This window comes from Palaemon carinicauda, chromosome 35 (assembly GCF_036898095.1).
Source record: "Palaemon carinicauda isolate YSFRI2023 chromosome 35, ASM3689809v2, whole genome shotgun sequence".
In the NCBI taxonomy this organism is placed as follows: Eukaryota; Metazoa; Arthropoda; class Malacostraca; order Decapoda; family Palaemonidae; genus Palaemon; species Palaemon carinicauda.
The window spans coordinates 66,240,860-66,266,706 of record NC_090759.1 but is presented as its reverse complement, the minus strand read 5'-3'; the positions used below and the strand labels follow the sequence as shown (position 1 = coordinate 66,266,706).

The 25,847-nt window shown below is 41.6% G+C and overlaps 1 protein-coding gene across 1 annotated transcript in view; it reads left to right on the top strand.

Moving 5' to 3' along the window:
- The window catches only part of LOC137627823 (E3 ubiquitin-protein ligase rnf146-like), a 45,846-nt gene that overhangs the window by 18,383 nt on the left and 1,616 nt on the right, over positions 1-25,847 (top strand). The window lies entirely within an intron of this gene.

Genomic DNA, 25,847 nt, shown 5'->3' with positions numbered 1-25,847 from the left:
CGTCTCCCATCGATCTCTCCCCCAGGTACAGAGAGGAAGACAAGAGACGAGCATTGAAACAGGAGGTGTCTCTCTTGCTAGAAAAGGGAGCGGTAGTCAAAGTCCTGGACCATCAAACCCCGGGCTTCTACAACCGTCTCTTCTTAGTGGTAAAGAAGACAGGAGGGTGGAGGCCGGTGCTAGACGTCAGTGCGCTGAATGTCTTTGTCACAAAGCAGACGTTCGCCATGGAGACCACAAAGTCCGTTCTAGCAGCGGTCAGAAAGGAAGACTGGATGGTCTCTTTAGACCTAAGGGACGCATACTTTCACGTCCCCATCCACCCAGACTCCCAACCTTTTCTGAGATTCGTTTCCGAAAAGGTTGTCTACCAGTTTCAAGCCCTGTGCTTTGGCCTAAGCACAGCTCCTCTTGTGTTTACGAGGCTGATGAGGAATATAGCCAAATTCCTTCATTTAGCGGACATCAGAGCCTCCCTCTATTTGGACGACTGGCTTCTAAGAGCTTCTTCCAGTCGTCGCTGTCTGAAGGATCTAAAGTGGACTCTAGATCTGACCAAGGAATCGGGTCTCCTGGTCAATATGGAAAAGTCTCAAGTGGTCCCATCCCAAACTATTGTGTATTTAGGGATGGAGATTCACAGTCAAGCTTTTCGGGCTTTTCCGTCGGCCCCCAGAACAAGTCAAGCCCAGTTATGCATCCAGAACATGCTGAAGAAGGAACGATGTTCAGTCAGGCAGTGGATGAGTCTGATAGGGACACTATCATCCCTGGAACAGTTCGTATCGTTAGGAAGACTACACCTCCGTCCTCTTCAATATCACCTAGCTGTTTACTAGAAAAAGGACAAGACGCTAGAAGCGGTCTCCATCCCCATTTCCGAGAAGATGAAGTCTTCCCTGACTTGGTGGAAGGACAGTATCAGCCTCAGAGAGGGTCTGCCCCTAGCTGTTCAGACTCCCAACCACGTTCTCTTCTCGGACGCATCGGACACGGGCTGGGGCGCGACATTAGACGGTCGGGAATGCTCGGGAACTTGGAACTCGAGTCAAAGGACAATGCATATCAACTGCAAGGAGCTACTGGCAGTTCATCTGGCCTTGAAAAGCTTCAAGTCTCTCCTTCAAGGCAAAGTGGTGGAGGTGAACTCGGACAACACCACGGCTTTGGCGTACAGTAGGGTCCCGAATTATGCGAGAATTTGGTCGATTAATGACCTCGTGTAAATGGAAAATCGCGAATTTCGAAACACACAACTAACAGAAATAATTCCATTGTGGCCATGGCAACCAGCAATTTGCCTATTCAAATGTGTTTACTACCCATTTCCAATACTTTCTTTGTACTATACTGTATTTCTTTATAATATCAAATTGTTTTTGTAAATAAATAAAACATTTAATATACTTTAAAGTTCTAATAACTTGAAAAATGGTTAAAATTATAACCAGGATAGGTGTAAACACCATATATTTCCCGTTACAACACAACCCAAAATACAGACAAATTTTAATGTTTGTCATATCTATTGTATAATACAACTGGTGAATAGCAAAACCATCACTCTATAGACTAGCTTGTTGTATGATTGAAAATCCAGAATTATCAAAATAAAGGCGATTTTATATCATGCGTTTCCTAAACACGCTAAAAAGCAGAATAGAAAACGACAACCAATGTTTTGTTTACGTTTAACTCTGATCACAACGAAGAAACAGACGCATTTATACATCTGTGTTTTTGAATTGACAGCAATTTTACCAAGTATAGATTATATGTTGAATTTGTTATTACCAATGTTCTAATTATTTTTTATTAGAACTTTCAAATAAATGAAATGAATGCCATTTATGAAATGTTTTTCTTTATGATGCCGCCTGAAACGGAAACCTTCCATTTGTTTACGCTCCATCTTCGATCATAATAAACAAACGAATGCATTAAACACACATGATCTAAGTCATAACTAATGATATTACAAACATTTAGTAAACATTGTTATTACAAATATTTTACTTACCGTATCCATATAAATTCCTAAATTCGTAGCAAAGCTGGAAATTTTTTTTTCCTTATGCGTTTAATCCACAATAGCAAACTGCCGCTAATGACAGAGTGATAACTTACGATAATTCTAAACTGTTACGAAAGATAATTGTCCTTTCCATATCCAAAATACTTTTCCTAACTTCAGTTATAAGTCAACTTGTACCCACCTCAATTATGGATCCATATGCAAAAAAGGTAAAAGAAGAAAGTACTAGGCCTATTTTTAAAGTCACCGAACAATTAGGTTACCGCTATAACGTTCGATGTGAGAGAGAGAGAGAGAGAGAGAGAGTGAGAGAGAGAGAGAGAGAGAGAGAGAGAGAGAGAGAGATGGTTTTAAAGTACTAAACAATAAATATGATAGGTTATAACACATTGGTGTTTATGTAATATTAACTGTATAGATGGTTTGAATAAGTTAAGAAATGGTGTAAACAATTCTTTGTTATTGTATTCGCGCGGAAGCTAGACATCAGCTGATGTGATCACAGCCAAAAGTAAAACAAAAATAAGTTAGCAATACTCGATTTTTAAAACACACCCGAAATTTTACAACATAAGTACATGTTTTATTATAGCGCAATTGACATTTAAAGAGTAAAAATTTTCTGGAATAGAATGGTGTTTCCTAAAAAATAGTGGTTTGCGGACGAAATCGGTTACCGTATTTTAAGCTATGATTGAAATGGATGTATACACGGTATAATTTTTTCGTTTTGTAATTAATTGACACTTCAAGAAAACCGATTTTGGTTTCTTCATCTATTTGTAAGTATTGTATAACGAGAGAGAGAGAGAGAGAGAGAGAGAGAGAGAGAGAGAGAGAGAGAGAGAGAGAGAGAGAGAGAGAGAGAGAGAGAGAGAGAGAGAGAGAGATTATGACGCAGAAGGTTACAGACCTAGAACAGGGGAGGATGAAGGTGGGGGGGAGTGATGAGATAGGCTGGGTGGACTCAGAGGGGAGACGGTAGGAGACGGGGGAAGGGGGGATTTGGTTGCCAGTGGCTAAAAATAGATTCTGAAAGACGGTAAAGGGAAAAACGAATCCCATCGAATAAACAGAATAAGGAAAGGGAATAAGATCCATAGGAATAATAGATATAATGGAATGAAAATGACTAGATGGTGTTAGTTGTGATAAGAATAATTTAGATATTTGAAATAAGAGTGTCTGAGGAGGTATAGAAGGAATTCGTGATAAATATAGAGGAATATCAAAGGATACAGTTAGTTTGCATTAAAGGGTTTGTTATCGTTTATCGGCAGTGAATAGCCTAAACTTCGGTAACGAGTCGTCAATATTTTGTCATATTTTAAACAGTATACATTTGATTTGCAAACATTGGTTTTGTAGAGTAGACGGTAAAATAAAATCTATAGAGAGAGAGAGAGAGAGAGAGAGAGAGAGAGAGAGAGAGAGAGAGAGAGAGAGAGAGAGAGATTTCTGCCATCAAATCTCTCTCTCTCTCTCTCTCTCTCTCTCTCTCTCTCTCTCTCTCTCTCTCTCTCTCTATAGATTTTATTTTACCGTCTACTCTACAAAACCAATGTTTGCAAATCAAATGTATAGCCTACTGTTTAAAATATGACAAAATATTGACGACTCGTTACCGAAGTTTAGGCTATTCACTGCCGATAAACGAACCCAGTCTACTCGTGAAAACCTTGAACGTCCAGAGGGAAAAATAAGGCTTTTAAATATACTGTACTAAACAAAAATAATGCTTTAATATACCATCATTAACACTACCATTACAATTATCGTAAGGTTGGAGAAAGATAAAGATTGCCGAGAACGTAACCACATTTCTGTTTACATTTTGTCAGCTGGACTCGCACAGTTAACAGTTGATTTCATCGTTGATGTGGAATTTTATCCTTAAATAGGCTATTCATTATGAAATTATGTTAATGAAATGTAATGTTAATATTGTTTTGTAACATTTATTATAAATCACCGTATTTAGGGCTACCAATATACTTAAAAAGACTATAGATTTGATACATTTTGTAGTGCTTGACTCGCGAACTTTGAACAGCCTCGTGGATACAGAAAATTTATTTTTGAAAAATAGCGATCGTGGAAAAGGGGAATCGTGTAATTCGAACACGCTTAATTCGGGACCCTACTGTACATCTCCAAGCAAGGAGGGACCCACTCTATGACGTTGTACGAAATCGCAAGGGACCTCCTCACCTGGTCAAAAGATCTAAACATTTCTCTAGTAACGAGGTTCATCCAAGGCAACTTGAATGTCATGGCAGATTGCCTCAGTCGGAAGGGACAAATCATTCCAACAGAATGGACCCTACACAAGGATGTGTGCAAGAGACTGTGGGCCACATGGGGCCAGCCTACCATAGATCTCTTCGCAACCTCGATGACCAAGAGGCTCCCAATCTATTGCTCACCAATCCCGCACCCAGCAGCAGTTCATATAGATGCCTTTCTCCTAGATTGGTCACATCTAGACCCATATGCATTCCCCCCGTTCAAGATTGTCAACAAGATACTGCAGAAGTTCGCCTCTCACGAAGGGACAAGGTTGACGTTAGTTGCTCCCCTCTGGCCCGCGAGAGAATGGTTCACCGAGGTACTTCGATGGCTAGTAGACGTTCCCAGAACTCTTCCTCTAAAGGTGGACCTTCTACGTCAGCCACACGTAAAGAAGGTACACCAAGGCCTCCACGATCTTCGTCTGACTGCCTTCAGACTATCGAAAGACTCTCGAGAGCTAGAGGCTTTTCGAAGGAGGCAGCCAGGGCGATTGCTAGAGCAAGGAGGACATCCACTCTTAGAGTCTACCAATCGAAGTGGGAAGTCTTCCGAAACTGGTGCAAGTCAGTATCAGTATCCTCGACCAGTACCTCTGTAACTCAAATAGCTGACTTCCTTTTATACCTGAGGAAAGAAAGATCTCTTTCAGCTCCCACTATCAAGGGTTACAGAAGCATGTTGGCATCAGTCTTCCGTCACAGAGGCTTAGATCTTTCCAACAACAAAGATCTACAGGACCTCCTTAAGTCTTTTGAGACCACGAAGGAGCGTCGTTTGGCTACACCTGGTTGGAATTTAGACGTGGTACTAAGATTCCTCATGTCAGAAAGGTTCGAGCCGCTACAATCAGCCTCCTTTAAAGATCTCACTCTAAAGACTCTTTTCCTGGTTTGCTTAGCCACAGCTAAAAGAGTCAGTGAGATTCACGCCTTCAGCAGGAACATCGGATTTTCATCTGAAACGGCTACATGTTCTTTACAACTTGGTTTTCTAGCCAAAAACGAGCTACCTTCTCGTCCTTGGCCGAAATCGTTCGATATTCCAAGCCTATCAAATATGGTTGGAAATGAACTAGAAAGAGTCTTATGCCCTGTTAGAGCTCTTAAGTTCTATTTAAGACGAACTAAACCTTTACGAGGACAGTCAGAAGCTTTATGGTGTTCTGTTAAGAAACCATCTTTGCCTATGTCAAAGAATGCTTTATCCTATTTTATCAGACTGTTAATACGAGAAGCTCATTCCCATCTGAGTGAAGAAGACCAAGCTTTGCTGAAGGTAAGGACACATGAAGTTAGAGCTGTCGCAACTTCAGTGGCCTTTAAACAAAATAGATCTCTGCGAAGTATAATGGACGCAACCTATTGGAGAAGCAAGTCAGTGTTCGCGTCTTTTTATCTTAAAGATGTCCAGTCTCTTTACGAGAACTGCTACACCCTGGGACCATTCGTAGCAGCGAGTGCAGTAGTGGGTGAGGGCTCAACCACTACATTCCCCTAATTCCATAACCTTTTTAATCTTTCTCTTGAAATGTTTTTATTGTTGTTTTTGGGTTGTCCGGAAGGCTAAGAAGCCTTTCGCATCCTGGTTGATTTGGCGGGTGGTCAAATTCTTTTCTTGAGAAGCGCCTAGATTAGAGGTTTTGATGAGGTCCTGTAGTATGGGTTGCAACCCTTGATACTTCAGCTCCTAGGGGTCGCTCAGTATCCTAAGAGGATCGCGAGGCTCCGTAAGGAAGACGTATTTAAAAAGGCAGAGTAATTGTTCAAGTCGACTTCCTTACCAGGTACTTATTTATTTTATGTTTGTTATTTTGATAACTGCTAAAATGAAATAAAAAATCCTTAGCTCATAATAATGTAAACATTTATTGCTGGTCTCTACCCACCCCCCTGGGTGTGAATCAGCTTATATAATCACCGGCTAAGTTAAATATTGAAAAATGTTATTTTGATAATAAAATAAATTTTTTAATATACTTACCCGGTGATTATATATTAAAGGACCCTCCCTTCCTCCCCAATAGAGACGCAGTGGACCGAGGAGAAAATTGAGTTCTTTGTTTACAATGAGTACTGAGTACCTGCACGACAGATGGCACTGTTGAAGTACACCCCCTACCTGCATAGCGATCGCTGGCGGATTTTTAACGTAGAGTTTTCTGTCGAGCAGCAGAGCTGCAGCTTATATAATCACCGGGTAAGTATATTCAAAAATTTATTTTATTATCAAAATAACATATTTGATAGGAAATAGCAAACTGTACATAATGTATCTAATTTTACCTATTAACTTTTGGTTTAACTTTACATATACAGTATTACATTATACTGTAGTATTTTTGTAATACAGTACGTACATTACTTACAAACTTATCTTAGAATAGAATTCTAAATATGAGGTCGAACATAGCCTGAACAAAAAGCTGATCAAGTTCGGGATTCAACAAAGCTGTCGGGTTGTCTGAGATCCCTGTTACCATCATGTCTTGTATGTTATATGTACTGTATAGTATAGTATATTTTTAAATATTTAACTTAGCCGGTGAATATATAATAGCTGCAACTCTGCGGCTCGACAGAAAACACACTAAAAAAACTCGCGAGCGATCGCTATGAAGGTTGCGGGTGTGCCCACCAGCGCCAACTGTCGGCCAGATACCACTCTTGCATGTAAACAAAACCTTCAATTCTTCTCTGTCGACGTTGACGACAAGACGTATTCATACTCGCTGTAGAACCTGGAGTTTTCTTAACATATTTGGTGAAGTACTTCATTTTGGTTTGAGCTTTCGCAGTACAGGTGTTTTATCTTCAACTTAAATCTTGAACTCGTTTTTGGATAGATTTAATTTTTGATGACTTTGGATTGTTTTTTGGACTTTCCTTGACTTTTAAATGGCCGACCCTTCCCTCAGTACGGAAGTGTGTTTAGGCTTTTAGCAATTATCTTATCACGTTATAAATTAATTATAGATTTTCCTCTATATATTTTATATCTCAACCGCCTTTATTAGGCCTCTTCGATTAGCTTTCCATTTATAATAAACATCAAAATAAATTTTAATGATTTGTTTATATGCGACCTTTCCTGAGAGTAGGCGGTCCTAACTTGGAAACCGAAGTTAAACAACGTTGAGCCCTTTCAATCGTAAATAGCTTTTACAGAGCTAATGATTTAAAACTTATTAAATGAATATTTTTTAATAGATATTTTATGAAAGATTTTCTTTGAATAGTCTTCGTACTGTTTCAAAGATGAACTAACGTTTAGTTTATTTATGCTACGCAGTTTGCGCTCTATCGTTACGATAGAGAGAGAGAGTATCACGGTTTCACTTTGCAGAAAGAGTAAATCGATTCTGACGTTTTGTTCATTCTTCTTTCAAAGCTTAAATGTTTTAAATTCTATTTTAAAGGAACTTTTTAATTGAAAAACCTTTCAATTTTTTCCTTTGGTCAAATAACCTGTTTTTTTGACGAAACGTAAGTGGGCTCTTCTCTTAGGTGCGAAATCAAGAGAGAGAGAGAGAGAGAGAGATAGAGACGGAGGGAGAGAGAGGAGAGAAAACGTTCCGATCTTTATCTCGTCCCAAGCGGGTAACGTTGTTCTCGAGTTACTCTCGTCCCTAGTCTCTGTACGGGGAGAAAGGATAAAACGTTTTTAGTTTTTTATTCTCGTCCCAAGGCAATGTACGGTGAGAGATTGAAAACGTAGTTTTGAATGAACTAGTGTTTAGTCTCTTCCCCAGCCACTGATTTTTTTATCTTAAAATATGTTTACTGTTTTTTGCTGGTATTAATGTGCTTACATTATACGACTGATTTCGCAGTTACAACCTTTTGATGAGGGTAGAATTGCGTGCTTCAGGTAGAAATCAGTTTTATTCATACCTAATGTGAATTGTTAAAAAATTCGATTTCAGTGAAATAAGTGCAAAACAGAAAATCGTAGTGATAAAATGATATTGCGCAAAGTGTTATCAGTGTTGCGACCGAGGGTTCGTCTGTTCGTGCCTGTCGTTCGCCTAGTCCGGGACCTCTTGCAAGCTCCCAAGCCCAGGGGAGAAGTAATGTCGTACGACTTATGGGTTCGAGAGGCCTTGATCAGTGAACAGACGTTCCCTCTATGGTATCGGGTGTATCTTACCAAGATCACCCCTACCATAAGGCGAGAGAGACGATTTTCTCCTCGTCATCCGAAGGCTTTTCGCATAAGAAACCGTGGAACAAGGTTTCGAGGCCCTTTAAGCGAAAGTCAGTCCTTTCAGGACAGGTCCAGCGTCCTGGTTTTAACCATTAGGACAGCTCTGACCCTATGCAGTCATCGGAAGACTGCTCGCCAGCTAACAAAAGCGTAACACAGACTCCGAGAGTCTTTTTGTAGGCAAGGTTTTGCGGTCACAGACGTTACCCTCGTCTCTTACCGCAACCATTCCCGTTGATCCTAAATGGGTTGTACGGCAAGACATGCAGAATAAGCTTGCCTCCCTTATGGAAGACTATTCTGCCGATAGGTCCGTTGAGCCTAGCCGTTTATCTCATCGAGATCCTGGCCTTCAGCCACCCTAACGTTCCTTTGTGCGTCCTGTTGACGTTGGCGTAGCCAAGTCACGTCAGTCAGGTTGTTTAGAACCACACTCGATGCGGTCTCGTGTGGATTTTCAGCCACATTTGGACGTTAGGCCACTTGCTGATGCTCCTGTTGATGTTCAGGACGTTCGCTAACAATCGGAGTTGACTTGTTTTGACGCTGAGCGTCAACCTCCGCATTCTAGAGTTGTTTTGACTGCTCAGTCTAGGCGGTCAAAGCAGTCTCGAGTGGACGCTGTGCGTCCTCACGCACCTGTTGTTGTTGACAGTTCACAGACTGTCAAGCAGTTACATGACGTTGCGTCCTGGTCCGCTACTAATGCACCAGTGCGTGTGGACTCTGCTTGTAAAGCATTGCCACCACGGTAGGTCTCTCCCTTGCTTGAGACTCACCTATTATCGGACAAGGTTCCTTCAGATGAGGAAGTTGCTGTTCCCCCTCCTACTGATATTCCCTTGAGGACTCTGTCAGACGGAGAGGAGCCTAAAGCTGCTTAGCCCTCTATGGACTTTAAATAAATCATGCTGATTTTTAAGGATCTTTGTCCGGATCTTTTTGTAACTGCTGCTCCTCGTTCGCCTAAACGTCAGAGCTTACACTAGGCCTAGCTACTTCGAAGCCATTGTTTTATAAGCTAGTGCTCTCTCGCTCTTCTAAGAGAGCTTCACGTTTGCTAGGCGACTGGTTTTTCACCAGGAGGAGTTTGGGGGAGACAGCCTTTGCTTTCCCTTCTTTTAAACTGGCTTATAGAGTGAGAGTCTGATATGACACGAGAGAAGTTCTCGGCTTGGGAGTTCCTGCCTCTGCCCAGATAGACTTCTCAAACCTCATAGACTCTCCCTGGCGCCTGGCCATGAGACGCTCCAAGATTTTACAGGTCGACTTCACAGCTATTTTCGAGCCTTTGAAGTTTTGCTGTACAATTATGTCATGCATAAACAAGGCTTTCAGGGATGGCTCCAATGATCTGACAGCCACGTTCTCTGCAGGAACAAGTCCCTCAGGGATGGCTCCAATGATTTGGCAGCCATGTTCACTGCAGGAGTACGTAAGAGGCAAGTGCGCTCAATGTGTTAATTGTCAAGACAAACTTCACGATGAAGTCTACCAGGATGTCTTGACAGCATTTATGGAAGGCGACTGGATGGTCTCTCTCGACCTTCAGGAGGCATACTTCCACATTCCTATACACCCGGATTCCCAACCGTTTCTGAGGTTTGTTTACAGGAATGTGGGGTACCAGTTTCGAGCCCTGTGCTTTGGCCTCAGTCCTACGCCTCTCGTGTTTATGAGGCTCATGAGGAATGTGGCAAAATCCCTCCATCTATCGGGGATACGAGCCTCCCTGTACTTGGACGACTGGCTTCTCAGAGCATCGTCCAGTCTTCGCTGTCTGCAGGGTCTACATTGGACGTTGAGTCTGGCCAGGGAGTTGGGACTTTTGGTCAACCTAAAAGTCCCAACTGATCCCATCCCAGATTATTCTATATTTGGGGATGGAGATTCGCAGTCAAGCCCTGCTCGAAGTCCAACTAATGCTGCAACGAAACGTTTATTCAGTCAGGAGTTGGAACAGTCTCATAGGGACTCTCTCATCCCTGGAGCAGTTTGTCTCACTAAGGAGACTACACCTTCTGCCTCTCCGGTTCCATCTAGCCTCTCACTGGAACTAGGATAAGACATTAGAGACGGTATCATTCCCAGTCTCCGAACCAGTTAAGGCATGCCTGAAATGGTGGGACAGCAATATCAGTCTGAGAGAGGGACTATCCCTAGCAGTCAAGAACCCAAACCACGTGTTGTCCTCAGACGCGTCGGATTTGGGTTGGGGTGCGACCCTGGACGGTCGGGAATGCTCGGGTCTGTGGACCTCAAGTCAGAAGAGCATGCACATCAACGGCAAGGAGCTATTAGCAGTCCACTTGGCCTTGATGATATTAGAAAGCTTCTTCGAAACTTAGTGGTAGAGGCAACTCAGACAACACCACAACTTTGGCGTACATCTCCAAGCAAGGAGGCACACACTCCTTCACGCTGCTCGAGATCGCAAGGGACCTTCTCTTATGGTCAAGAATTCGAGGCATCTCCCTGTTGACGAGATTCATCCAGGGGGACTTGAACGTCTTGGCAGACTGTCTCAGTCGGAGGGGTCAGGTGATACCCACGGAATGGACCCTCCACAAGGACGTGGGCAAGAGTCTTTGGGCTACTTGGGGTCAACCCACCATAGACCTCGTTGCCTCCTCGTTGACCAAAAGGTTACCAATCTATTGCTCTCCAGTCCTAGATACAGAAGCAATCTACATAGACGCGTTTCTACTGGATTGGTCTTTTCTGGACTTATATGCATTCCCACCATTCAAGATAGTCAACAAGGTACTGCAGAAGTTCGCCTCTCACGAAGGGACAAGGTTGACGTTGGTTGCTACCCTCTGGCCCGCGAGAGAGTGGTGCACCGAGGTACTTCAATGGCTGGTAGACTTTCCAAGAAGTCTTCCTCTAACGGTAGATCTGTTACGTCAGCCCCACGTAAAGAATGTCCATCAAGCCTCCCCGCTCTTCGTCTGACTTCCTTCAGACTATCGAAAGACTCTCAAGAGCTAGAGGCTTTTCGAAGGAGGCAGCCAGTGCGATTGCAAGAGCTAGGAGAGCTTCTACCATTAGAGTATACCAGTCGAAGTGGGAAGTCTTTCGAGACTGGTGCAAGTCAGCATCTGTGTCCTCGTCCAGTACCTCTGTAGCCCAAATCGCAGTTTTCTTTTACATCTGAGAAAGGTTCACTCCCTTTCAGCTCCCACGATTAAGGGCTACAGGAGCATGTTGGCTTCGGTCTTTCAACATAGAGGCTTAGATCTTTCCAACAATAAAGATCTCCAAGATCTCCTAAAGTCTTTCGAGACCTCTAAGGAACGTCGTTTGGCAACTCCTGGATGGAACTTAGACGTGGTCCTAAGGTTCCTCATGTCAGACAGGTTTGAGCCATTACATTCAGCCTCCCTGAAGGATCTCACCCTCAAGACACTTTTCCTAGTGTGCTTGGCTTCGGCTAAAAGGGTCAGTGAACTTCATGCCTTCAGTAAGAACATCGGCTTTTCTACAGAAAAAAGCCACTTGTTCACTTCAACTTGGTTTCCTGGCCAAAAATGAACTGCCTTCTCGTCCTTGGCCTAAATCTTTTGATATTCCTTGCTTATCAGAGATCGTAGGCAACGAACTGGAAAGAGTATTATGTCCTGTTAGAGCTCTTAAGTTCGATTTAGCTCGTACTAAGTCATTACGAGGGAAATCTGAGGCATTATGGTGCTCAGTTAAGAAACCTTCATTGCCTATGTCAAAGAATGCTTTGTCATATTTTATCAGATTTTATTTTAATACGAGAAGCTCATACTCACTTGAATGAGAAAGACCGATGTTTGCTTAAGGTTAAGACGCACGAAGTTAGAGATATAGCAACCTCCGTGGCCTTCTAGCAAAATAAATCTCTGCAAAGTATTATGGACGCGACTTTTTGGAGAAGCAAGTCAGTGTTCGCGTCATTTTACTTAAAAGATGTCCAGACTCTTTACGAGGACTGCTACACACTGGGTCCATTCGTTGCAGCGAGTGCAGTAGTGGGTGAGGGTTCTACCACTACACTTCCCTAATTCCAATATCCTTTTAATCTGTTTCTTGAAATGTTTTTAATATTGTTTTATGGGTTGTTCGGAAGGCTAAGAAGCCTTTCGCATCCTGGTTGATTTGGCGGGTGGTCAAAGTCATTTCTTGAGAGCGCCCAGATTAGGGGTTTGATGAGGTCCTGTTGTATGGGTTGCAACCCTTGATACTTCAGCTCCTGGGAGTCTTTCAGCATCCTAAGAGGATCGCTGGGCTCCGTGAGGAAGACAGACTTACAAGGCAGAGTAATCGTCTAAGTCAACTTCCTTACCAGGTACCTATATATTTTGGTTTTGTTATATTGATAACTGTCAAAATGAAAAAACTCTTAGCTTATACGCTGTAAACTTAATTAACTCTGGTCTCTACCCACCGCCTTGGGTGTGAATCAGCTATTATATATTCACCGGCTAAGTTAAATATTTAAAAATGATATTTTAATTATAAAATAAATTTTTGAATATACTTACCCGGTGAATATATAAATTAAATGACCCTCCCTTCCTCCCCAATAGAGACACAGCGGGACGAGAAGAATTGAAGGTTTTGTTTACATGCAAGAGTGGTATCTGGCCGACAGTTGGCGCTGGTGGGCACACCCGCAACCTTCATAGCGATCGCTCGCGAGTTTTTTGAGTGTGTTTTCTGTCGAGCCGCAGAGTTGCAGCTATTATATATTCACCGGGTAAGTATATTCAAAAATTTATTTTATAATTAAAATATCATTGTATGAAATGGAGAAAAAGAGAAAATGTATCCTAACATTTTAGGCTTAGATTTACATGCAGGTACGATTCACAGATCCTAGTGATAATTAATGTCATAATCTATCCATGTAATGTACATTATTCTGAGATTTAGTTTTCTTATGAGGTTATTTATTGAGCATTATTTGGTGTGGTTAGATTTAGATTTTAAGTCCACCACGAGAAAAGCAGAAATTCAATATTTAGCTTAATAGTGTTACAAAAAAGATTTTTTTTTTTTTTCATGAATGCTTTAGGTCTTTATGGTTAAACTTTTGAAAATAAGTTTTGTTGTGGGTTTTTAGTTTTTTAATGATGAGGCTGTAATTCTGTGAGTACAGTATATGATTCTCATAAAAGGCAATAGTAATTATGTTAAAATTCTAGAAACAAGTATGTTGAATATACATAACTAAGATTTATTCTGAAAATTAGTTTTTCAATATTAATCTTACCCGATAATCATGTAGCTGTCAACTCTGTTGCCGACAGAAATCTACGGTCGGGATACGCCAGCGATCGCTATACAGGTGGGGGTGAACACAACAGCGCCATCTGTGGTCAGGTACTCCAGTACTTCTTGTCAACACCACCTCAATTTTTCCTCTGTCGTGCCTCCGGCTAGACCTACATGGATACGCTGTTGATTCTGGAGTTATTGCTCACGATTTGGTGATGTATTTGCTCTAGAGTTTAGCCTTCGCTATTCAGGAAGCTTTATCATTAGCTTAGCAAGTTTTTGGAATTAATTTGATTTAATTTTTTATTTAATTTTGGTGACGAAGAGAGTATGAACTCTCTTTCACTTTTAATGGCCGACCCTTCCCTTAGACGGAAGTGTTGGTGTCGAAGAGAGTATAGACTCTCTTTCTTAATTTTGCTTAACAAAAGTTATAGATTTATTTTATATCTCTCCGCCTTTTATAGGCCTCTTCGATTAACTTCCTTTTATTATAAACTTATTAAAATTAATTTTTATATTTGTTTATATTCGACCTTTCCTAATAGTAGGCGGTCTTTTCTTGGAACCGAAGTTAATTAACATTGAGCCCGTCATTTTGTTTTTACCTGTTAACATATTATGCTATTTTAATGTTTTTGAAAGAATTTCTTTGATAGTCTCGTACTGTTTTCAAAGTTGAACTAACGTTTTGTTTTGTCTCTGCAGTTGTTGACGTTCAGAACGTTCAACTTGCGCTCTATCGTTACGATAGAGAGAGTATTCACGGTGTCACGTTGCAGTAAGAGTAAACCGATTCTAGCGTTTTGTTCATTCTTTCTTAGCTTAAATGGTTTTAATTCTAATAAAGGAACTTTTTATTTGGGAAATCTTTCAGTTTTTTTCCTTTAACAATAATATGTTTTAACGATATATATAATTGGGCTCATCTCTCAGGTTCTAAGTCAAGAGAGAGAGAGAGAGAGATAGAGACGGAGGGAGAGAGAGGAGGATAAACGTTTCGTTCAAGCGGGTAACGTTGTTAACGTTTTTGCTCTTCTCCCTAGTCTCTTTAGGGGAAGAAGGTAAACGTTTCTAGAGTTTTATTCTTGTTCCCAGGCTTTATGCGGTGAGAGATTTTAAACGTAGTTTATTTGATCTAGTGTTTAGTCTCTTTTCCAGCCACTGAATTATTTATCTTTCATTATGTTTTTCTGTTACATTGTAATACTGTTTTCGCAATTACTAACTTTTAATGAAGGATAGAATTGCGTGTTTCAGGTACAAACCACTTAAAGTTTCGAGTTCAGTGAAATAAGTGCAAACAGAAAATCAAAAGTGATAACGTGATAAGCGCAAAGTGTTACAGTGTTGCGTTCGAGGGTTCGTCTGTTCGTGCCAGTTGTTCGCCTAGTCTGGGACCTCTTACAAGCTCCCAAGCCAGGGGAGAAGTAACGTCGAAGGACTTATGGGTTCACCAGGCCTTGATCGACGAACAGACGTTTCCCTCCGTGGTTTCGGGTGTAACCAACTCACGTAGCCGACGTGATCACTCCACCCACACAAAGACGAGAGAGCCCATTTATTCCTCGTCTGCGGAAGAGGTTTCTCGCAGAAACCATGGACCAAATCTTGCAGCTTTTAAGTGCAAGTCGGTCCCTTCCGCGCAAGTCCAACTCCTAGGTGGAGCCATTAGCATGCAGTACGACAACTGCACACCTCCCAGAGAGGCAAGGTGGTACCGCAACAGGCAGTAACTCCGTCTGTTGCCGCACCAGCTGTTTTAGACCCTCAGTCTCAACGGACAGTAGCTCCGTTTGTTGTTGTCTTTCTTAGACTCTAGTGGTCTATGCTGCAGACAATGCAGTCTCAGCTTGCGGTGTTGATGCAGGAGTTTCAGGCAGAGAAGGTTAACACACCTCCTCCTGCGAGCGCTCCTCCACCTCTGCGCAGTCCACCCTGCCAGACGTATGATGTTAAGGCTCCTCCTGCCTCCATGCGTGAGCTGCCGCATTGGGAGTTGCCAGGTACCAGCGCTATGCAGCAACCTCCACTTTCCTTGAGGCAGGAGCCTCTTGCTATGCGGCAACCTCCTCAACCCTTGAGGCAGGAGCCTCAACTCTTGAGGCAAGAGCCTCAACTCTTGAGGCAAGAACCTCAACTCTTGAGGCAAGAACCTCAACTCTTGAGGCAAGAGCCTCAACTCTTGAGGCAAGAGCCTCAACTCTTGAGGCAAGAGCCTCAACTCTTGAGGCAAGAGCCTCAACTCACCTCCTCTTCCCTTGAGGCAGGAGCCTCATGCGTTGCGGCAACCTCCTCAACCCTTGAGGCAGGAGCCTCAACTCTTGAGGCAAGAGCCTCAACTCTTGAGGCAAGAACCTCAACTCTTGAGGCAAGAGCCTCAACTCTTGAGGCAAGAACCTCAACTCTTGAGGCAAGAGCCTCAACTCTTGAGGCAAGAACCTCAACTCTTGAGGCAAGAGCCTCAACTCACCTCCTCTTCCCTTGAGGCAGGAGCCTCATGCGTTGCGGCAACCTCCTCCATCCTTGAGGCAGCAGCCTCATGCGTTGCAGCAACCTCCACCCTCCTTGAGGCAGCAGCCTCAGGCTATGCGGCATCCTCCTCAACCCATGAGGCAGGAGCCTCATGCTATGAGGAGCCTCATGCTAGGCGGCATCCTCCTCAACCCATGAGGCAGGGACCTCATGCTATGAGGAGCCTCATGCTATGCGGCATCCTCCTCAACCCATGAGGCAGGAGCCTCATGCTATGCGGCAACCTCCTCTACCCATGAGACAGGAGCCTCATGCTATGCGGCATCCTCTTCAACCCATGAGGCAGGAGCCTCATGCTATGCGGCATCCTCCTCAACCCATGAGGCAGGAGTCTCATGCTATGAGGAGCCTCATGCTATGCGGCATCCTCCTCAAACCATGAGGCAGGAGCCTCATGCTATGCGGCAACCGCCTCAACCCATGAGGCAGGAGCCTCGTACTATGCGGCATCCTCCTCAACGCATGCGGCATGAGCCTCATCCCTTGCAGCATGAGCCTCATCCCATGCAGCATGAGCCTCATACCATGCAGCATGAGCCTCATCCCATGCAGCATGAGCCTCTTCCCATGCAGCATAAGCCGCACGCCATGCAACATGCTCTGCTTACCTTACAGCATGCTCTACATACAGCATGCTCTGCATACAGCATGCTCTGCATACCTTACCGCATGCTCCTCAGTCACACATCTTTGGTTGTTGCCAACTCACTAGGCTGTCAAGCAGTTTCATAACGTTGCCTTCTAGTCTGCTGCTTTTGCACCAGTGAAACCCTCACTGAGAGAACTTAGCTTTTCTCGGATATGGTTCCTGTAGATGAGAAAGTGCTATTCTCCCTCCTTCTGATATTCCCTTGAGGACTCTGTCATTTGGAGAGGAGCCTTTAGCTGCTTAGCCTCCTATGGGCTTTTATTTAAGCATAACATGCTTCCAGGGAGGGTAATGGTTCCACTTCAGTCGCTAACCCCGTCTGTTACCACACCTGTTCCCATAGACCTTGAGCTTTGTTGCAAGACATGCAGTCCAAGCTTAGTCCTTGTTAGAGGATTTTTTTGTTTACGGAGTCAGTGTGTCACTGGGAAGACGTTCAACAACCAGCAGAAGTGACTTGTTGTGACGCAGTGCGGCAACCTCAGCAACCCGATAAGGAGTTGTCTGTACGACCCAGACAGTCTAGACAGCTTCGGGTTGTCGCTGTACTTCCTCGCTTCCCCATGGTTGACAGTTCACAGACTGTGCAGCAGTACCATGATCTTGTGTCCGGCTCCGTCAGACGACTAGCTTTTAAGAGCTCCCACAAGTCGTCGCTGTCTGGAGATTCTCAGATGGACTATGGATCTGACCAAGGAACTGGGCCTCCTGGTCAATTTTGAGGAGTCCCAGCTCGTCCCATCCCAGACCATTGTCTACCTGGGTATGGATCTTCAGAGTCGAGCTTTTCAGGCTTTTCCGTCGGCCCCAAGGATCTACTAAGCCCTAGAATGCATCCAGAGCATGCTGAGAAGGAACCGATGCTCAGTCAGGTAGTGGATGAGTCTAACAGGGACACTTTCATCGCTGGCCCTGTTCATCGAGTTAGGGAGACGCCACCTCCTCCCCCTTCAGTATCATCGAGCGGCTCACTGGATAAAGGACATGACGCTAGAGACGGTCTCAGTTCCTGTTTCCGAAGAGAGGAGGTCTACTCTCACGTGGTGAAAGAACAGCTTTCTTCTCAAGGAAGTCTACCTTTGGCTGTTCAGAAACCCGACCGCCGTCTCTTCTCTGACGCATCAGACACGGGCTGGGGTGCGACTTTGGACGGACAGGAATGCTCGGGAACATGGAATCAGGAGCTAAGGACACTTCACATCTATTGCAAAGAGCTGTTGGCGGTTCATCTGGCCTTGATAAACTTCAAGCCCCTCCAGCTTAACAAGGTGGTGGAGGTGGACTCTGACAACACCACAGCCTTGGCTTACATCTCCAAGCAGGGAGGGACTCATTCGTGGAAGTTGTTCTAGATCGCAAGGGACCTCCTCATATGGTCAAAAGATCGAAAGCTCACGCTGGTAACGAGGTTCATTCAGGGCGATATGAATGTCATGGCAGATCGCCTTAGCCGGAAGGGTCAGGTCATCCCCACAGAGTGGACCCTTCACAAGAATGTTTGCAGCAGACTTTGGGCCCTGTGGGGTCAGCCAACCATAGATCTGTTCGCTACCTCGATAACCTAGAGGCTCCCGTTGTATTGTTCTCCGATTCCAGACCCAGCAGCAGTTCACGTGGATGCTTTTCTGCTGGATTGGTCCCATCTCGACCTGTATGCATTCCCGCCGTTCAAGATTGTCAACAGGGTACTTCAGAAGTTCGCCTCTCGCAAAGGGACACAGCTGACGTTGGTTGGCTCCGCTTTGGCCCGCGAGAGAATGGTTCATAGAGGTACTGCAATGGCTGGTCGACATTCCCAGGACTCTTCCTCTAGGAGTGGACCTTCTACGTCTACCTCATGTTAAGAAGGTACACCCAAACCTCCACGCTCTTCGTCTGACTGCCTTCAGACTTTCGAAAGACTCTCAAGGGCTAGGGGCTTTTCGAAGGAGGCAGCCAGAGCGATTGCCAGAGCAAGGAGGACATCCACTCTCAGAGTCTATCAGTCTAAAGGGGAAGTCTTCCGAAGCTGGTACAAGGCCAATGCAGTTTCCTCAACCAGTACCACTGTAACCCAGATTGCTGACTTCCTGTTACATCTAAGGAACGTAAGATCCCTTTCAGCTCCTACGATTAAGGGTTACAGAAGTATGTTGGCAGCGGTTTTCCGCCACACAGGCTTGGATCTTTCCACCAACAAAGATCTACAGGACCTCCTTAGGTCTTTTGAGACCTCAAAGGAACGTCGGTTGTCCACTCCAGGCTGGAGTCTAGACGTGGTCCTAAGGTTCCTTATGTCATCAAGATTTGAACCTCTCCAATCAGCCTCTTTTAAGGACCTCACATTAAAAACTCTTTTCCTCGTGTGCTTGACAACAGCTAAAAGAGTAAGTGAGATCCACGCCTTCAGCAGGAACATAGTTTTCACATCTGAAACGGCTACATGTTCCTTGCAGCTCGGTTTTTTGCTAAACGAGCTTCCTTCACGTCCTTGGCCTAAGTCGTTCGAGATCCCAAGCCTGTCCAACTTGGTGGGGGACGAACTGGAGAGAGTACTTTGCCCAGTTAGAGCTCTTAGGTACTATCTAAAAAGGTCATAACCTTTACGAGGACAATCAGAAGCCTTATGGTGTGATATCAAGAAGCCTTCTCTTCCAAGGTCTAAGAACTCAGTTTCTTACCTATTCAGGCTCCTGATTAGGGAAGCACATTCTCATCTGAAGGAAGAAGACCTTGCTTTACTGAAGGTAAGGACACATGAAGTGAGAGCTGTGGCTACTTCAGTGGCCTTCAAACAGAACCGTTCTCTGCAGTGTTATGGATGCAACCTATTGGAGAAGCAAGTCAGTGTTCGCATCATTCTATCTCAAAGATGTCCAGTCTCTTTACGAGAACTGCTACACCCTGGGACCATTCGTAGCAACGAATGCAGTAGTAGGCGGGGGCTCAGCCACTACATTCCCATAATCCCATAACCCTTTTAACCTTTCTCTTGAATACTTTTTATGGGTTGTACGGTCGGCTAAGAAGCCTTCCACATCCTTGTTGATTTGGCGGGTGGTCAATTCTTTCTTGAGAAGCGCCGAGGTTAAAGGTTGTGATGAGGTCCTTTAGTATGGGTTGCAGCCCTTTATACTTCAGCACCTAAGAGTCGTTCAGCATCCTAAGAGGACCGCTACGCTCAGTAAGGAAGACGTACTTAATAAAGGCAGAGTAATGGTTCAAGTCGTCTTCCTTACCAGGTACTTATTTATTTTATGTTATTTTTGAATAACTAATAAAATAAAATACGGGATACTTAGCTTCTTTGTTAACATGTATGCTGGTCTCCACCCACCACCCTGGGTGTGAATCAGCTACATGATTATCGGGTAAGATTAATATTGAAAAATGTTATTTTCATTAGTAAAATAAATTTTTAAATATACTTACCCGATAATCATGATTTAATTGACCCACCCTTCCTCCCCATAGAGAACCAGTGGACCGAGGAAAAAATTGAGGTGGTGTTGACAAGAAGTACTGGAGTACCTGACCACAGATGGCGCTGTTGTGTTCACCCCCACCTGTATAGCGATCGCTGGCGTATCCCGACCGTAGATTTCTGTCGGCAACAGAGTTGACAGCTACATGATTATCGGGTAAGTATATTCAAAAATTTATTTTACTAATGAAAATAACATTTTATAGTTTCCCTACCACCTATAGTTGACCTTACCAATTCACTGCATGCTGAAAGCTTTGTGAAATTTATCCTGGCATGTTTTCATTCACTATTACTATATTTTATTTTAGGCCTGAAGGAGCTTATAGAAAACAAACCATAGATTTAAATGACGGATAGAAAGTACAATTTGGAAAGTGGTCACGTTGATTCTTTGGTTGAAGTTTCAGATTTCGTCACATATCTCAGAAGTGCGAAATTTAAGTGGAATGAGGAATTGTTTTATATTCCTATGTGTTTGAAGACATAATGTTAAAGAATAGCTACGACATTATGTTATGATGGAGGGACGTTTGTTACCTTAATGACACCTGAATTGAAAGGGAAATAAGAAAGTCAAAAGAATCATGAGCTGTGATAGTGTGTAAAGATAATCAGAGCGAAATCTCACGTCAAGTCTTTTGTTCTGATACATGGTGATGATGTGAACACAAAAGTAGTGGAAGAAATTTCACAAAACATTGTTTACAAGAAAAATCAAGACTGGAGAGCATTGGGAAAATCAAAACTCAAAGGAGGAGATAACTGCTGTGTCATTATGCTCAGCCTTAAAACATAGATTGAGGGATTCATCAGGGAAGATTAAAATGTGGAAATGGTGGGCCACCAATTAGTGGAATAAGTCAGGAATGTCATAGATGAAAACTTGAAACAAGTGGGAATCGAGTAAGAAAGTTCACACTGTAGAGGAAAGTCATAAGGTCTCTTTGGATTTCTAACTCTCTTAGTTTGAAAGTGATATGTAATCAAATTTTAAAATTAATTACTTTGGCAAGAGTGATGCTGTGTGGTAATGGATGCATTAAAGCTTTATATTATACAGTACTTGTAAATGCAATGTCTACCTCTTTACAATACACTATTTACTCGCTGATACAGTTCTTTTGTCTTCTTCATTTTCATCTATTGCCTTTAGTCTGTATTTTTTGCTTTTCATCTACTCCCTTTTGTCTCTCTTTTTTCACCTTTGTCTTGTTCTAACTGTCACTTTAGGAAAAATCTTTTTGTTGGAAGTGGAAGACAGGAAATGTGACCTAGTTATGTGATTAAACTACTATACTATATAATGCTTTGATACCAAAGATGAAAGGGGGAAAGAGGAAATGAATATGACTATTGATACATATATACAGTACAGTATGTTAAGGGATATTATCGGGCCATTTTTACTTTTAGCATGATGTACTTGAAGGATAGCTTCTCCATTGTTGATTATGTATTGCCGCAATGCATTCCAAGAAATGTTTTTCTGAATGTTCTTGCCATGTATTTGTAGATATTTTTATCTATGGCATCTGAAAATTCAAGTTACGTTTACATTAATATAGAACATAAGGGAGTGGTCTAGATTGGGTAAGGAAATTTTCAGTCTTTGAAACAAATTGTTTTAATAAATACATTGTAGGGAGACTTGACCTATACCCATTGCATTTGGTTGGTTTTGGTCACGTTGAAAATTTGGTTCTGCATGTTGTGTATATTTGGTATGATATGCTGTGAATCAAGTTAGCAACTCAGAACACTAAATTTTTTTTTTCAATTTAATAAGTTTTTAGGGAGGTCTATTTTTTCTTGGGTGGTTACTTGTTTAGTTAGACATTATGTATGTATGTGTATATATATATATATATATATATATATATATATATATATATATATATATATATATATATATATATATATATATATATGTATTCCCTTGTATTGATGTCAGCCACCCCCAAAATTGGGTGAAGGGCCTTGGTAAATAGGTAGAATATATATATATATATATATATATATATATATATATATATATATATATATATATATATATATATATATATATATATATATATATATATGTATATATATATATATATATATAATATATAATTTTTTTTTTTCTGATCACGAGCTCAGCTCTCCCTGTGCCTTGGGTACGTGCGATAGGGCATAGTCATACTCTAGTGTGAGAGGGGTGTGCATGCATACCTAACTAAATATTGTGCCGTCATTTTAGACGGGTCATGTACACCTGTTTTTGGATTTTCTCAAAGAAAAGAGGTTTCTGGAACAAATTTTTAACATCTATTAAAGTGATAGTATTGCTCTTAATTTTTATTTGCTGATAGTAGTGAAATTTTTTATGATACTGCCATGTTGATTTAGTGTGGAACATCAAGTATGGATGCCGCTGTAAGCTCTGTATAAGTATTGTAACACTTTTCAAGACTATATTTTTAATAAGAAAGATGTAGCATATAGGAAGCTTATGCAAACCATATTGAATGTATATTAGCAGAATAAATGAGTTTAAACATAGCTTTTAAGGTGTAAGCTAGTTTTATAATTTATAGTAGACCTTCATCATAAATGAAAATCTTGTTCTGTCATTAGAAGAGATGAATTGCCATTTATGTTGAAAGTTAAATTAGTCACTTCATAGTTACAGGTCACTGATTTTTCAGTCTTACATCAAATGCAGTGGTTTTTTTGGTATATTGTTTAATCATTTGAAATAATCAAAGCCGTATTAGCAAGAGCCTTGGCATAGATAATTCAATTTGACATCAATTCATTGGTGAGAACTTTGTTCGAGGGTATTTAGAGATGTTACCTAATTGTCCTGCAGGATGGTGGCGATATGATGAGCGTACAAACTCTGACATAGAGGAGGCCTATTCCAGTGGAGAATCATCAGTCACTCTCTTAATAGCTGGCCACAATTATGATATTGATTTTAGCACCATGAGACAGAGTCGAACGAATTGCCCAGGCCTGCGTAGAGCTATCAAGCGTGACACAATAACCTCCAAGGCCAAGGGGACAGCTGGTCTCTCTATCAAGACACTTAAGGGTAAAAGCAACAGCCGAGGTAGAGGGCGAGGTAGAGGTCGCAAGAGGAAATTGTCAAATCAAGATTAGGTACTTTTTAGCAATGTTTCTGTATGTAACAGCAAAACTACTGTACTTACCGACGAAAAAATTGTATGTAAATGAGCAGTAAACTTATGCTGTCTGACAATGAGATGCAGTACACCTGTTGGAGATTTGTTAGGGAATTTTTCAAATTACAATAAGAATCATAGTTTAATAAGTTGGCCCGGTTAAGTGGTGCCATTTTTTATGAAGTTGGTGAGGGGTTTTGACCGTAAAATTTTTAGGAATGTCATACAATAACAAAAATTTTAGGTTCACACTTAATTCTTTTGAGAATTTTTGCCCTTTTGAACAATAAGTTTTAGGACTTTCAACTATTGAAGTACTGGAAAGAGAGCATAGTCAACAAATAAGTGGATATTTTCACTTTTCCAAGATAAGCCTGAAGTTTCATTTTGTTTTATGTCACTGTAGAGTCCCTATCTTTCTCTTATTGTTTTAAGTTCATCATTTAGACCCAATTTTATTTTTGATTTCATAACGTATTCCAAATGTTATTACTGTAATTTTATGTAATAAGAACTAAAAAATTGAGGCACATAGCTCATTATTTTCTAAATACCTGTACAGTACTCCATTTATCTATTATATTTTTTCCCAGTATCTGTATTTTTTTCTTTTTTGACATAACTCAGAAAAACTTTGGTTGGGTGCTAATATTATTGTCAATCATTAACCTTCAAATTCTTCTGATATGGACAATTGCTGATCTTCAACTTTACATTACTGTACAGTATTATGATTCCTGTCAAATCTTTAGTCAATGAACCTAGCCAGATAAAACATTCTCTCTCCGTCTGTCATCCTGTATCTTCAATAATAACTGTCTTTTTGTGATGCCTGTTGTCTTTTGTTTGAAATCCAATTTGCTTCTAGTTATTGTGAAGTACAATAAAAATTATGTAGTACTATATACCAAATCTGTAGTGTAAAATTGTTAAAATCCCTCCATTATTTGACCATCTACATTACAATATTATCATGTTGCTTTGTATAAAATGATTTTATAGACTTGAGTTCCATTTAAATTTTCTCATTTGACTTGAGATGTCTTAAGGTGATATTTAAAATGTTTCAAGAATTTTGTACAAAGCATAGATATACAGTATTTAATGGATTATAAATATTTCCATTGGCATGTCAAATTATGCTGCTTTTGCTTGATTTAAGGTACATCTATAGTCCATTTCTTTTATCGAGGCAGATTTGCACAGACTCGCAGCGGTGCCCTTTTAGCTCGGAAAAGTTTCCTGATCGCTGATTGGTTAGAATTATCTCGTCCAACCAATCAGCGATCAGGAAACTTTTCCGAGCTAAAAGGGCACCGCTGCTAGTAGGTGCAAATCTGCATCGCTAAAAGAAATTGACTATAGTTCTTATTACTGGCCTGCTTGTATGTAATGTTCTTAGGTTAGTTGCATGGTAGCATGTCCTGTTGAGTCCTTGTTGAACCACCACGGTATTATCAGTGAGAATCTTTGAGAAATTTTTATAACTAAGGGAATATTCTATTCAGTTAGAAGAGTTTGTCATAATAGTTTTCAATGTATTACAAAAGGTAAATCTTTTCCCTTTGCCTACACATACACCGAATAGTCTGGCCTATTCTTTACACATTCTCCTCTGTCCTCATACACCTGAAAAAACTAATATTACCAAACAAGTCTTCTTCATCCAAGGAGTTAACTACTGCACTGTAATTGTTCAGTGGCCACCCTCCTCTTGGTAAGGGTAGAAGAGACTCTTTTTAGCTATGGTAAGCAGCTTTTCTAGGAAAAGGATACTCCAATTTCAAACCAATTTTTTCTAGTCTTGGGTAGTGCCATAGCCTCTGTACCCTGGTCTTCCACCGTCTTGGGTTAGAGTTCTCTTGCTTGAGGGTACACTTGGGCACACTATTCTATCTTATTTCTCTTCCTCTTGTTTTGGTAAAGTTTTTATAGCTTATGTAGGAAATAATTATTTTAATATTGTTACCGTTCTTAAAATATTTTATTTTTCCTTGTTTCCTTTCCTCACTGGGCTATTTTCCTTGTTGGAGCCCCGGGGCTTATAGCATCCTGCTTTTCTAACTAGGGTTGTAGCTTAGCAAGTAATAATAATAATAATAATAATTTATAAGAGTTACTAGAATTCTGTCTAAAATGTTATGCAAGGTTTTCCTAACTAGTTTTGACATCATGGACTGACACTAATGGAGGAATTTTCATGGTACAGTTGGATGCAGTGGTTCCTGTCACCCCTCACTTCAGAGAAGTGCA